The following is a 15195-nucleotide window of genomic DNA, read 5'->3' as shown; positions in this document are numbered from 1 at the left end:
GTTTTATACTTCGAGTGATCAGTAAACATGAGAAAATTGACTTCTTAAGTCACACATGTAAGTAGGAAAAAGATAAACTTTCTGTTTGTACATGTGCATGCACTTATACACAAATACACATTTGATACATGAATACCAGTGTGTGTTTTTTACCCACTAAATTTGATAAATTTTTGACTGAAATTATAATTTATAAAGTGTTGCTTAGCTTATTAAAAGTGAGCTGTAGTCATAGCTGGGAATGTTCTCATTTGGTACTTTTGAAATTTAGCTCTTAGCCATACCAATTCTTAAATAAACATACTTGTGTCGACTCCAAGTTACTCCATTTCTACCTGCAGTGCAACAAAGTCAGTTGCTGGATTATACCATACTATTGCTTTATGCTAAAGAATCTCTCAGAAATTACAGGAGGTCTGTTTCACATTGCTACCACTGCAGTCTGAAAAAAAAAACCCCCAGATTTTAATTTTTATTATATGTTATTATTTGTTGAAAAAATTACATAAGTTGCATGAGAATTCTGTGAAATAATCATATCTATATTACTTATATAGAGTACTGAATGACTTTGGATGACATATATGAGTCAAAATATTCCTAGTATTTTTCAGGGTCATAATGATTTTAATTTACTCTTAGTGTTACCTACATGGAGGTCTCTACTTTCTGTTCTTCCAGTCAATCTTTATATCATATTCACATCCATAATTATAGCCAGTGTACAAGGGTAGTATAAGGATTGATGAACCATCACATAACTGAAGGATGGGGAAAAAGTTCAATGATCTGTTTCACCATTTCTGATCAGAGAAAAATTAAACTACATGTCATATTTATGCCCTTTCTTCAGCAGATGAAAGGAAATAGAAGTCACATACAGGAATATGCAAGTGTGAGATATTGTAAATCATTTTGTCATCTACTAATGACCTTTTATGTGAAAAAGTGCAATAACTAAATTTAGATACTTCAATATTGAAATATTCCTCTTGTTTACAGAAAAAACTGCAGAACGGTAGAAAAATATCAAGTCTTTTCCTTTTGCTCTTTCTAGAGCTTCCATTAAAATGACTTTTTAATAGATATATATTTTGAAAGAGCATGCTTAAACCTATTCTCTGTTTCAAAATTCTTATTTTACATACATTATTTACCACCAATAACATTCTGTCCTTTTCACGCAAGTGTAAGAGAGGACATGAACAGTGGCACGTGATCTTCCACATAATGCACCTTATCAGGGAGGCAGTGAAGTCCCATAAATTACCAAGAATAGTATGAGCAAACCCATGGCAGAGCTGGAAACATAGCTTACATCTCTGCAGGCTCTACACACATGATTCTACAAACACATGGAGGACCTGCTGCTCGTTTGTATAACTCCTCAGTCAGGAACACCACCTCTAAAATCCCAGGCAAGTGTTGTAATAAAGTGTTTTACCCTTTCCTGCAGTAATGTATGGTGGGGATCCTGTTCTATACTCAGTACTTCTTTCATGTGGTGCAAACTTATCTTATTTATACAAGAAATATCTTTAAGAGTTGTGGGGTAAGGAACATGCAGTAGTCTTTCTACACTGACCTAGAGCAGAATAATGATTCTCAACAAGATATGAAGGTGACATCAGTGCAGAGATGCATGACTGTATCATGCTGTTCTTCACTAATATATTTTCACTGGTTTTTCCTAGCTTATAATCTTCCCTGAAAGGATGAAAAGATGAAGGGATGCTCCAGAGTTTTTCCACAATACTTTTTCTATAGTAACACTACCAGGGGGTTGAATCTGGCCTTATACCTTAGGAGGTATGCTAGTTCAGTATTTTTTCACATAAAACAGCCTTCCAAAAAACACACTTATTCTCAATAAAAGGTAGAGTATGACTGATTCAGTCTTTCATGAGCAGCAGAAAACATCTAAAGCATTTAGACATCTCCAAAAGCAGTCAAAAATTATTTTTGCACAAATTTCTTAATTTCCCCAGCATATAAATTTGGCCTTTGGCCCTCTTTCATGTGATGCAATGCAACTAAGTCTGTGTGGGTTCTCTGCTATGGTAGAATTCACTGTTGCTATAGCTTTCATAATAGAGCTATACTCTTACAGATCAGTATTACGGTATTAGCAATTTGCTGAAATGCACTAGTATCCAGTGCAATCTGGGCAGTAGATTTGCTGTGCAATTGCAGTCATGTAAATACAAAACTAACTCCCAAACTAATTGCATGCTGTATAACACAAGAACTATCAATCCTTTGACAAAATATATCCACAGTGCTGGTGTAACAAAGTTTTGTCTCAGTGGCTACTTTATCCTCCAGGGAATATTTATTTTTTCTAAGTGAGCAAGATTGCTGCATCTACTTTTGTAGTATTTGGGGTTAAAACTGTTGAAAGTTCTGTACTGCGATGCAAGGGCATTACTACCATTTATGCTACATTTGGAAGGGAAGAAGTGTCCCTGGGTTCCTCCTGTCTTTTCTAGGCTGGTAGGAGGAAGATAAACTGAGGCCAGACTGCTCCAGAGTCTTCTGGAGAGTAATATGTTGCTCACTTAAGGCAATTGTGGTAGCCTGTTAACCCCCTGATTCTGTGTTGCCATGTTCCCCCTGTCCCCTACCCTAGCTCTGGTCACTCCCTCAGTTTCTCCCTATGGGCTCCTGTACCCCAACCCCACCCAGGGACCGCCCCTGGGCCCCTGACAAAACCATCCCACACCCGGACCGCGAGGTCCCTCTCTCTGCCTCCGAGGGTGGTGGGAGAGGATGTGAATAAAGCCATCTTACCACCCTCGTGGGAGACCCTTCTCTACCTCCTTCATCACCACTGCGTTGTAACACTGCTGGCTGCTGGAGCCAGATCGCGGGGCTGTCCGAAATGGACTCCGGGGTGCGACTGATCGCATGGCCCTAGGAAACCCTCGCTGAGCTTTTAGGGAGCAGCAGCCTCCTAGGCAGAGTCCAGCGGTTACAACAGGCAATAAATTAGAATAAAATAACATTTGTGTTCTCCATTTTGAAGCAGATATGACTAAAGTGTGAGGCTCTTTACCTAAAATTCAGCAGAAAGAAGGCAATATTGTGAATTCATGAAAGGAGATTAACTGCTCATAGTGATTTCAACATAAAATGCTCGTATTTCAATTTTTGGGAGAAATAAAACTATTCCCTGTACAATTTGGTTTTGCTTTAAAGAGATTTTTGTCTGCATGCTATTTGTTATCTGTAAAAATATGGAGATAGGTTGGTGTTTTGCCGTCTTTTCTATTGAAAGACTTCCATGGATATTTAGATGCAATGCCTTTTCTTGGAAACAGCAACCTGTGAGTTGAGTGATCTGTTCAAGGTATACAAGTGTATCTGTATGTTTGATCCTGGAAAAGATGTTTTGGCAGTGTGTTGTATAGCAAAGTCTTTCCATCTTTGTGCTATAAAATGAAGCCTGCTGCTCTTGCAGAAAGAAGTTATATACCAATTCACTAACTTATCAGTCTGCATCTTAAAAATTCACTCCCAGTCTTCATCCTATAGTTCCCTGAGGAGAATCTTTCGGAATCTCTCACTTTGGGTTGTTAAACTACATGTCCATGTTGGGATTTTGTATGCTTTGTGCCTATTCCACTGCTAGTTCTCTTGGTCCTGTCATTTATGTACTCACAAAAGATGGACAAGGCTTCCAGAGAGAAGGAATGGCTTTTACTGGAGGCCAGTAGATGAGATCTTGGAATAAGAATTAGGAAAATTCTGTGTGTGCATTCATTCTTCAGAGTTTCAGAGCGTTATATTTACTCTGCAAACAGGTAGCTGGAGATTCTGTATCCTTAGTCATCCATATCCAGGACACAGCTGAAATATATTGTTGCATTCTTCTGGACATTTTTTTTTCTCCTAAACATCTCACTTCTGAGTCAAACTGGTCTGACAGTGTTTTTCAGTGTTCCAGTCCTTTTTTGCATTATTGATGCTTCACAGCTTTTTGGTGTCCTATTCAATTGCCAGGATATTTGGGCTTTTTTTTGTTAAGGCATTCTGCCATGTCAGCTGACGTGTGACCTGTGACTAACAGGTTGTCCAGATGCTGGTGTAAGAACAGTTGGTTCTATTTGTTTTTTCTTGCTTCACAGTTACTTTTTCTGCACTGAAAAGGGAAAATCTAATGTTTACACAGCATTACAAAGATACTGTGACTACATGGTGCTGAGACTGAACTAATTTATCTTGAGAAAGACTTACTAACCGTTCCTGTGCCAGGCTAAAGTATATGTTCTGCTTTCTGGGTTCAAAGCAGTACTGTGCTCTTTTGTGCTCATCTCTGGGATATAACTCAAAGTATCTGCGATGTTCTTCATCCATATGATGTGATCCATAAAGACATAGGTCCATAAGTCAATCTTCAGGACACTTGACTTGGAAATAAATACAGAAAATATTCTAGTTATTGAGCAGTCCTAAAATGTGTATTATATCTTCAGTATCATAAGATAAATGAAGCCACTTCCTGGCACCCACATTGTTTGCATTTCTAAAAGCAGTAGATCTGCAAACAGCCTAAGATTAAACTCAGGAGGGGGCAAAGGCAGCAGAGTGGTAAAAACAACACTTTTGACAGGCTGTCAGGTTATTTTCCTCTCTAGGACTATGAAGTCAGTTTATGCCAGAAGGTGCTACTTTTTTGGCAGTGTTTTGCAGCATGAGTTTCATTTCATTGATGATGAAATGAAGAAGTTGTTCATGTTTCCGTAGAAACAATTACATAAGATGTTAGTAGGATACTGGCCCTCAGAGCTTTTTGTTTATCTGTTTGTTTCCCAAATTAAAGTAGCATGTTTCTAATCACACTCACCTGGTTGTGCAAGCCTGAGTTTATCCCCAGTAGAAAATTAAGCCCTCTTTGTCATTCAGATTGGACAGATTCATTATAACTTTTGTTTTAGCTTGGTGGCTTCTATCTTTTACTAGAATTTAGCTGACTGGACAGTTTTTGGTTGAATGCTTATCTTTTATCTCTAAACAAAAGCATGTTTTCCTCAAGTGTCCAAGCCAGATCAGAAGGAAAAGGCAACATATTCAAAATGGCAAAAATCACATTAAAAAACATATATTGCTTTACATATTTTGGTTTTCATTGTTTGATGATTGAAGGCTGCTGTTCCAGTTAATGTTTTGACAGTGAGTTTTTGTGGTTGTTGTTTGTTTCTCTGTCTTTCAGTATTCACCTATTTATTTATTCCAATATTGTGTATCATACAGATCTGTGGTGTAAATCCATTGACTTCAACCCTTATTCTGCTGGACAGTATATGGAGAAAAGTGCAGATGGCTGATTTTATCTGCTCTAACTGGTTGTTAGAGAATGCAGTTTAAATCTTTCATTAGCAGGGAGAAATTTTTTTTTTATTTATTTCCATGCACACACACACACACAGACATGATTTCAGGGAGGAAAATAAAATAGCCCAGCAAAAACTCAACAGATCTCAGAATGCTTTAACCTCTTTTTGTTGTCATTTTGTTGAATATACAGCAAATCTTACAGAGTATCACAGTTGTCTATGTTTCTCCTTCATTTAATCCCATAAACTTAATATATTGCATGAAGAAAGGAAACTACCTTGGATTTACTCAGAAATTCCAGAGAATAAAATTTAACTAAAATTGAAACTTAGAAATGAAATGGAATATTGATCCATTTCATATTAGATAAATACAGTCAATATTTATCAAACAAAAGCCTTTTATTCACTTAAATACAGTGTTCTAAAAACCCTGTAGATTTCCCTGACCTGAATAATTGCTAAATTATTCACTATATACTGTATGTCAATTATTTTTTAAAATCTAATTACCAGAAAACCATTGGAAACCCTTTTTAAATCTTCTCCTAAGCAGAGAGGAAATGAGAACTTTAAAATTTAGAGTTTTTACTTTTTATGAATGGGGTGTACTTTTGAGCCTTTTATTATGGTTATTCTTCCACCTTTTCTTCCTTTTAGCATCGGAGAAGTTTGGAAACAGAGTAGGAAAAATATCAGCATGGAAGAATAATAGTTTTGTTACTCTTTCTGGAATATATGGGGAGGCTAATATGAAAACAACAACAACAAGAACAACAAAATAGTTGATTTTGAGGCATTCATAATGGGAGAGGAAAAAAGATGACACACTGAATTCTTTAACAAGCTTCTTTCTTTTAACTTTCCACCAGATTTGGGTCTAACCAGTTTTTTGTCATAAACACTATTTATATTTCAATGTTGTAAGTATAGCAGAAGCAAAATCTGGGGAAAAAACTAGCAATGATTTATCTAGCTTGGGTTTTTTATGTCTGTTATTATGTAACTCTCTTTTGCTATGAGCAGAAATGATACAATTAAAATCTTTTCAGATTTTTAGCAAGAAATTAGGTTCAGAAATATTAAAATGTAGTATCTTTTCTTATCTGTATTATAATGGAGAGTTTGAACAATTATTGCTCAGCTTTTGCAGTACTTTATCCTTTCTGCATTACAGTAAGAACCAATTACTACCTGAGATGTGGTATAAAGAGGTAAGATTCAATGAAACATGGGGAAAAGTGAAATCCCAGAGATCTGAAAAGTAGGAAAGTGACATCTCAGAAATTAAGTTCTTGGTCTAAAAACTGAGCATAAATCATCCACTACAGAAGTCAGGTGACCTCCTGATCAATCTGCAATGGGTTTAAGGTCATGCAGGGAGTTTGTTCCATTACCAGGCACTGAGACTTGATCTGTCCCATCCAACATGTGCAAGAGAAACAGTTCATCCTATTTTGGTCTTTTCCTTCTCTCCCTTTTCTACCAGCTCAAGCTGTCCATCTCTCTTTTCTTTGCAAAGCAGTAGTGAGCATTTCTCTCATTCTTCTTTCCATTCTCTCTACATTTTCCTATCTTTTAAAATGGAAGTTTTAACTCTAAGTTAATGTAGTTACATCAGAAATTTCATTTAAGAGCCCTGATATACTGTGTAGGATTGGAATGGGCATGATTATATTTCTTCAAAACATAGTTATTTGCTGCTGGCCCATGCCAGCAATCTGTTGCCCCAGTCTTTTTCACTATTGATTGTACTGTGAGGTGTATTTTGAAGAGACAGGAGCAAATCTATGTGAAATACTTCAGCTTTTAGATTTTTTTCAAGAGGTCCTTGTATGAACTTTATATGAGACTTGATAGTTCGTTCCTGTGTCTTAAAATCTAAGAGGTTTATAGATGTTAATGCAAACTGAGCATAATTCAAAGAGCTAATAGGGCATATTGGCATTTGCTTATTCTTCCACTTGAAAATGATCCATGTAAAAAAAGTATTTTATGATTCCTAACACTAATATATTACTTCTTTGTAGAAAAAATATAAACCAAAACACAATGCTTTCTATTTGTAATTTTTTAAGTGTGCATTTCTATAGGAATGAGGACTACAGCCGTGAGATAAGTGGTGATGGGATTTCCATAGGCATGATGGCATGCTGAGGGGATGACAGATTATCAGGCAGAGGACAGATGACCCTTCTTGCTGCAATAAACCAGGTGGAAGAGGGAGACAGAGTTCTGTTCCACCCTTGCATTAAGACCCACAGTCTTTGTAATCTCTATGTAAATTCCAGTATCCTTCATTGCATATAAGTAGATTCCCCACCACCATATTTATGGTGGCAGTAACAGAATATTTGAGTCATCAATTTCTCCCAAATGTACAAATTGGCATTTGAAATCCTCAGTGATAGAAAATGAGAATACAACCACCTTGTAGAAAAGTCAACAGGCTTGCTCCTCTTTCCTTCCCAAAGCAGGGGTGCCTCTTTTATTAGATTTTTGTCTCCAACTGTATCAGATTATACCCAGGAGCACATGTACGTAGTGCTACACTTTTACTTAGCAGGTCTAGTGAATTTTTCACTGGCAAACTAAAAGAATTTATATCTGTTTCTCCAATAAATTTCTCTATTTGTGAATTTGTAATCACGAATGAGACGAGACTTATAATGTAACCCACACTATGCACCTGGGGTCCTACTGAACACAACCAGTCTTATAATTCCAAATTGGTTCTAATTGGAAATTAAGCCCAGCAGCACCCAGCACCTCTAATCTCCGAGGACCAGCTGGAATGTAAGGGGGTTTATTTTCTGTCAGATTTCCAGAATCTTAATGCAACAATTTCCCACTTAACCCAATTAAAAAAAAGAAAAAAATAAGAAGAAAACTGGAGTTTTTAAATTTAAATTTGCATCATTTTCTGTTGATGAAAGGAAACCAGAAGATAAGGATAGATGGAAAATTGCATTGCTCTTAAACAAAAACATTAAGTCTAATATCCTGTTAAGACTCCATTATACTCTGCTGTTTGTAAAACTTAGAAGGGAAATAAAAAGTAGGAAAAGTCTAATGCCCCTTTTGATGTGGGTAGTTAACATAAGAAGTCATTTCAGTGGTTTTAAAAGGTCATATTTTACTACTGTCACTAAAACGTCATTCATATTAAAGTGCTTATTATGGAGATCCTCAGAGAGAATATTTTGGACACAGAAATAAAGACATTTAAGTTCCTCAAACACCTTTAATCCTTTAATTTGATTTACAGCAATTAAACTTTCAGAGTCTCTTTAAGTCTCACTGTTGAAGGATCATACTATTGATTTCTCTACTTTCTGTTCAGTGGGAAAGTCTTTGTAATTTGATTTAGTGTTAAGATTTCCAAGATTCCCAGGCTTGAAAGCAACTAGCAATTCATTGTCTCTCCTTAGTGTCTCTCTAGCAGTGACACTAGAGTGGCAGGTTTTAGTCATTTGCTTTCTCAAGATTTGGAGGTTAGGATTTTAAGACTTAGATTACCCTTGCTCACAGGACAGGAATTTTTGAAGGTATAATCAGTGTGGTCCTGAGATGTACTGCAGTTTTTCTTCAAGTAATTTTATTTCTGATTTCAGTTGCAAAGACAGCTCGTGATTGCTCTAGCATGATACTTAAATTATTGTTAACAATCCAGTAATGCAGGCATGGGAAGACTACAGACTGAGAGGGAAAATGAAGACTTAAACTCATCCTGACATTATTAGAAAAACTTTGCGGAGTAGTGGAAAGAATAACTAAAAGCACTAAGATACAAAAGGAAAATCCCTTTTGTCTTCACTGTCTGAACAATTTGATTAGCTGGTAGGTTTTGTTTTGCATTTTGTGATGTATATCTTTAATTGGTGGCTATAGGTTAACACAGCAATGGTGTATTCCATGACTTACAGATTTTCTGTATAAATTGCATCATTCTTTTCAATATTGCCGCACACAGAGGAACAGTTCCTTGCAAACAAGTAGCAGAAGTCTCTGATAGAATAGCATAGTCAGGAGAATTAGATTTAAATGCTACCCAATATCCTTGGTGAATATCCATTGGTTGTTGAAACATACCTCTACCAAAATACTGAGATATTCATATTATATTAAGGAATTGGCAACCAGTTTGGCTAGCTGATATTCACAAGCAGCTTCTCTTGGAAACTGAGGAATTTTCTTGCTCTGAGTGTGAGGAATTTTATGAGGCTGGTTTGGGGTTTAACACATTCTGGTATTGCACCTTGCATCAGCTCAATTACTATTTATATGAATTGAAAAATGAAAGACAAATTTGTATAATGATTAATTCTGTTAGTAAGAAAATAACTTGGAAAATTAAGGTTCTTTCTCATCCAACTTTTTGATCCTTACACTTCTGGGGGACTGCTACACTCAGCATTTGGAGAAAGTTCATTAATGCTGACATTTCCTGTCAAGATTTTTTATATCAGTTTGTAAATATTAATATTCTTTTAAATTAAATTGGTGGAAGAAATTTTAAATGTATAAAAGATATCCGCTCTAGTTGCAGACTTATCAGAAGCTCTAAAAATAGGGCAGCAAGATGTGTTCCTATGGGAGCAGTGTAGAGCCTTAGCTGCCACTTAAGATGCCCACACAAATCATGACTTGACCTCTACAAATCAGATGCATGCCTTCCTTTTCATAACCACAGTTGTCATTTTGTAGTTAAGTTCATGCTTAACCTCTGGTATATCCTGTCACTTCTTTTGCTGGGAAGGTGGAATATAAATTTTGAAATGTGAATCAGCATAATGGAAAGTTGCTCAAAGTATTGCATTAATACTCTGCAATTGCATTCTAAAAGTTTTACTGACCTTGGGGAATGCAAGTGAAAAATCATTTCCACAGAAATTGAACATGTATTTTCTAGGAACCTGTAGATAAACCTTATGAGCCTTTGAGAACTTATTAGATGGGCACAGCTTTCTCATTTTTGAGCTTTATCATCTAGCTGAAGCACTTTGAAGTAGTTTTACAGATTTGTGTAGCAGAGAAAAGTCAATTACAGCCTTGAATTTATTAGCAGTTGGAAACTGATACATTACCAGATAAATTAGGAGACCCCCAAATTCCTAACTCCTTATTGCAAAGCCAGAAATGCTCAGCAAATATGTCTGTCTAAATTTATTCCATTAGTTTGCATTGCTTTTTATGTTATTTTGTCCAAGTTATGAAGATTAAAAAATAGATATTAACTAAATGCAGATGAAATGTACATTGTTGTGGGGAAACTACTCAGTTGTCCATAAGTAGCAGAATATACTTTTAATATTTTAAGTATATGTTACTTAATACTGATAAGCTAATAAACATAGTCTTAGGACATACTTAGGACATAATGATGCTAAACTTATCTTCAGACAAGCTGTTACATCTGCACAAAACAGAGCTTTGCACTTTTGCACAGATCTACTACTTTTGGATCCAGAGCCAAGGTCTAGTACTGCCCCCTTACTTCACTGGACCTATGTACCAGGTTTGTGTGGTCAGGTTTGGGTAGTAGAGGGGCTACAGGGGTGGCTCTGTGGGATGGTGCCAGAAGCTTACCCCTGTCTGAGAGGGCCAATGTCAGCCTGCTCCAGGTCAGACCCACCACTGGCCATGGGCAAGTCCATCAGCAGCAACGGTGGCGACACTGGGACAGCATATTTTAGAATAGGGAAAGACTGCAACTGAAGGCAGAGGAGTGAAAATATGTGGGACAAACAACTTTGTAGGCATCAAGGGCAGTGGAGGAGGTAAGAGGTGCTCCAGATGCCAGAGCTGAGATTCTCCTGCAGCCCATGGTGCAGACCATGGTGAAGCAGCTGTGCCCCTGCAGCTCATGGAGGTCCATGGGGGAGCAGACATCCACCTACAACCCATGGAAAATCCCAAGCCAGAATGGGTGGATGCTCAGAGAAAACTGTGACCATGTATGAAGCTGAGCTAGAGCAGGCTCCTGGCAGGATCCATGGACCCATGGACAGAGGAGCCCATGCTGAGCCAGGTTTTCTAGCAGGACTTGTGACCCCGTGGGGGGGCCCATGCAAAAGCAGGCCTGAAGGACTGCACCCTTGGAAGGGACCAACACTGCTGTAGCCCATGGGAAGGACTCACATGGGAGAAGTTCATGGAATACTCTCTCCAATGGGAGGTGCCCCATGTTGGAACAGGGGAAGAGTGTGAGAAGTCCTCCCTCCCCCTGAACAGGAAAGAGTGGCAGAGACAACATGTGATGACCTGACCAAAACCCCAATCCCACAACCTACTGTGCCTCTGTGGGAGAGGAGGTAGAGAATTCAGAAACACAGTTAAATCTGGTAAGAAAGTAGATGTGGGGAGAAGACGTTTTAAGATTTTGATTTTGTTTCTCATAACCCTACTCTGATTTGATTGGTAATAAATGTCATTAATTTCCTCAAATCAAGTCTGCTTTGCCCATGATGGTAATTGGCGAGTGATCTCTCCCTCTCCTTATCTTGACCCACAGGCCTTTTGTTATACTTTTTCTCCCCTGTCTAGCTGATCCAGCCACGATCAATAACCCTCAAAAAACTGAAAATTATATGGCACTACTGCTTTGAGTCCCAAAACAGTATCAATTAAATTTGAATTTGTACATATATGAAAATAATCCTCTGAATAATAATAAAAAACCCCCTTGCTGTATCAACAGTGCTGGACTTCTTTCATCAAGAGACTCCTCAGTTATAGGGTGGAAACAAGTTTGGTTTGATAACCAGCTTGTTCTCACTTGCTTTTGAAGTCTCAGGTTCCTAATTATCAGTGCACAGCATGCTTCCATGTGCAATGACTGAGAAAAACAAGAGCCTCCTCATACACTAAAGAGTATCTATATTTTTTATTTCTCCTCTGTTGCAGGTATTTACACTTTATTTCATGTTATTGATCATGAAAAATTAATTCCTTTAAAGATTTTTCTAAATGCCATTTTCCATTCTGATTCATTATCTTCCCTAGGAAATCAAAACCAAAAACTATTTCTACTCAGTAATTCCACAGAGTGAGAAAATGGTGCCTTTTTCAAAGTCAGGGAAATATTCTATTTAAGAAGTCAAGGGTGATTCTAGTTTATATGCAGGATGAATAATATGAACTAGTTCTTTATAAGTGGAAAAGTACAATGAAGTTTAAAACAAACAGAACTCAGACTTATGGTATGTTACAGTGCCAGATGCTGCAGTGAAATGAGAAGGTATAACTGGAGAGCTACTCCAGCTATTCAAACAGATAAATTCCAGATTTACTGGCAGTACTGTCAGCTGGATCTGACTCTGGGTTCCTTCATTAATATGTATCCTTGGCAAGGAGACCTTCTAAAGTACTGTGATAAGAGATTTTGTCTCAACATGTACCTTGCATGCTCAGGGAGCCTATAATTACATTGCAAAAACAAGCATCTTCACATTTCAGTTCTATGGTGTTTGTTTCTTTGGTGAATTTCACTTGGCAGTTTTCTGGCAAAAATTAAAAATAAGAAATCACAGCTGAGGTGTAACTAAAAAGAACTGGATTCTGTATTGAATTAATAGTTATAAATAAATGTAGATTATTTTTATAATGGTAGACTTTTTTTAATCTTTGCATTTAAATGATGGAATGAGCATTAACTACTTCAAATCCTTTCTACTCATGTCTCCTGACGTGTCCTAGAACACCCTTAGAGAGTCACAAGTCTTGCTTGTGATCCACGGTTCATCCATCATAACATTATTATATTATCAGTGTTAAAACTGTAAAATTTAGAAAACTTGTCTTCCTTTCACACTTTAAGAACCATATTTGTACAAACATTCCAGCTAGAATCAGAGGTCTCAGAAAAGAATAACCAGAAAATATTCAGATACACTTCTTACCAGTTGTCTATATAGACCAAAGGAGGAAAGAGAGATCATAAGGCCTGGAACAAATGAAGGCATATAGATGGGAGGACAAGTGTGAGATTAGTGCTGTAATTAAAGCATTCAAAGATTCTTGCTGTATTACCCATGAGAAAACAGTGTGAAAAGTGGCTGGGTGGAACACCCAGAGAGCTCAGTTGTAAATGTAAGGGTCTGCAACATTAGCACTTTCTTTCAAAATGTCAATACGTGTAGCCTTTACATCAATTTAAACCCTGGTACCCCTCCATCGCATGAGATAAGCCCAGTGTTATGCCTTGAAAAACACTAACTAATTGCATTGAAGTACTTACCTTTTATAATAAGTGATTACAAAATTTTCTTGCATAATTTTCTCCTTCTGTGCCTTACAAAAAATGGGTGAGTTTGTAAAGGCTTTTTTTAATGCCAGAAGTGTTGCCTCTTGATCTTGTTTTTGTGTTCATCAGAAAGCAGAAGAGATTCATGAGACTTAGGTTGCATGCCAGCATATTATCCTCTTCCTGCCTCTTTTCTTTTTTTTCTTATGGAAGGTTGCCAAAGATGTGCAGTATTGTTTCCACTTACTCTTGTGTTTTCAGCAGGCAAGAATTCAAATTTAAACAAAAGAAAGCACAGAGTAAATGGAAAATCACATATAATACCTGGAGAAGAAAGCACAGAATGCCTTTATTCTGTGCCACAAAAATTACGTGAGAGAACATCAGCTGTAGTGTTCAGAAAGACTAGCTTAGACACTTAAAATTGTCGCACTAGTTTAAAGATAACAATTTTACAGCTGTCTACAGAATATAACTTGTATATCAACCTCTTATGATGTTATTGTTCTATCCTTCCATAGAATCTCCACCAATAACAAATGCAATAAAATAGAGTTCTGTTTAATGGAAGAACCAAAAGGTTGGAAGAGAAAAAAATTCATCTTTGTAGAGCCTTAGATAAAGGAGGCATTTACTTTTAGGTTTCCCAAGATGCATTTGTGTGTAAAGAATTTCAGTGATGGATAGACCTTGTTCTGACATACAGGAAAATACAACATTTTTATGACTGAAATTAAAGTTGCGAGGTTTTCCACCCTGTCTCCCCCAGTTTTCCGTGTTTTTTTACATGCAGTGAAAGGAAATACTGTAAAATATCTTTATACAGTTTGGTCATGATTTGCTCATAGTGAAGCTAAATTCTTTCAAACTGTTTAAGAGTTTTTTTGCAGCACAAATATAAAACTCAGACTACAACCCTCTTAGTGATACTCATTGGTGGTATAAACATTATATTGAGAGTGGAATAAAGTTAAGTGAAGCTTGTTAGTTATGTTGGGTCTGGAAAGGCAGCAAGAAAGCCAGAAGTACATAGCTGTCAAGCTGCCAAGAGAATGGATTCAGGCTCTTCTTGGTGGTGCCAAGTAATAGGATAAGAGGCAATGGGCAGATATTGATGCACAGGGAGCTCCACCTGAATATGAGGAAGAACTTTTTTACTGTGTGTGCGAACAAGTGCTGGAGCAGATTGCCCAGAGAGGTTGTGGAGTCTCCCTCCCTGGAGATATTCAAGAACAGTCTGGAGGCAATCCTGGTTTTGCAGCATCTCTGTCTGTGGAGATACTGAAAACCTACCTGGACAAAGACCTGGAAAACCTGCTGTAGCTGACCCTGCTTGAGCAGCAGGATTTCACTGGGTTACCTCAAGAAGTCCTTTCCACCGTATATAATTCTGTGATTTTTTGTAAATAAATACAAACATATATTAATTATTTTAATAAATTTCTTATATAAGGTACAGCATTGATTTGTACTGTCAGAACTGTAAGCAATCCTTAAAAAAAAAATAAAATTCCTGCCAGGAATAATTGAGACAAAGTTGTTAAATCATATGACACAACTACCTGCAGCGAAAACATTCTAAAAAATATTTTTTCCCCCTCTCATAGTGTGCTA

The sequence above is a fragment of the Corvus hawaiiensis genome, chromosome 1, assembly GCF_020740725.1.
Source record: "Corvus hawaiiensis isolate bCorHaw1 chromosome 1, bCorHaw1.pri.cur, whole genome shotgun sequence".
NCBI classification, from domain to species: domain Eukaryota; kingdom Metazoa; phylum Chordata; class Aves; order Passeriformes; family Corvidae; genus Corvus; species Corvus hawaiiensis.
Note: the sequence above shows the minus strand (reverse complement) of the source record.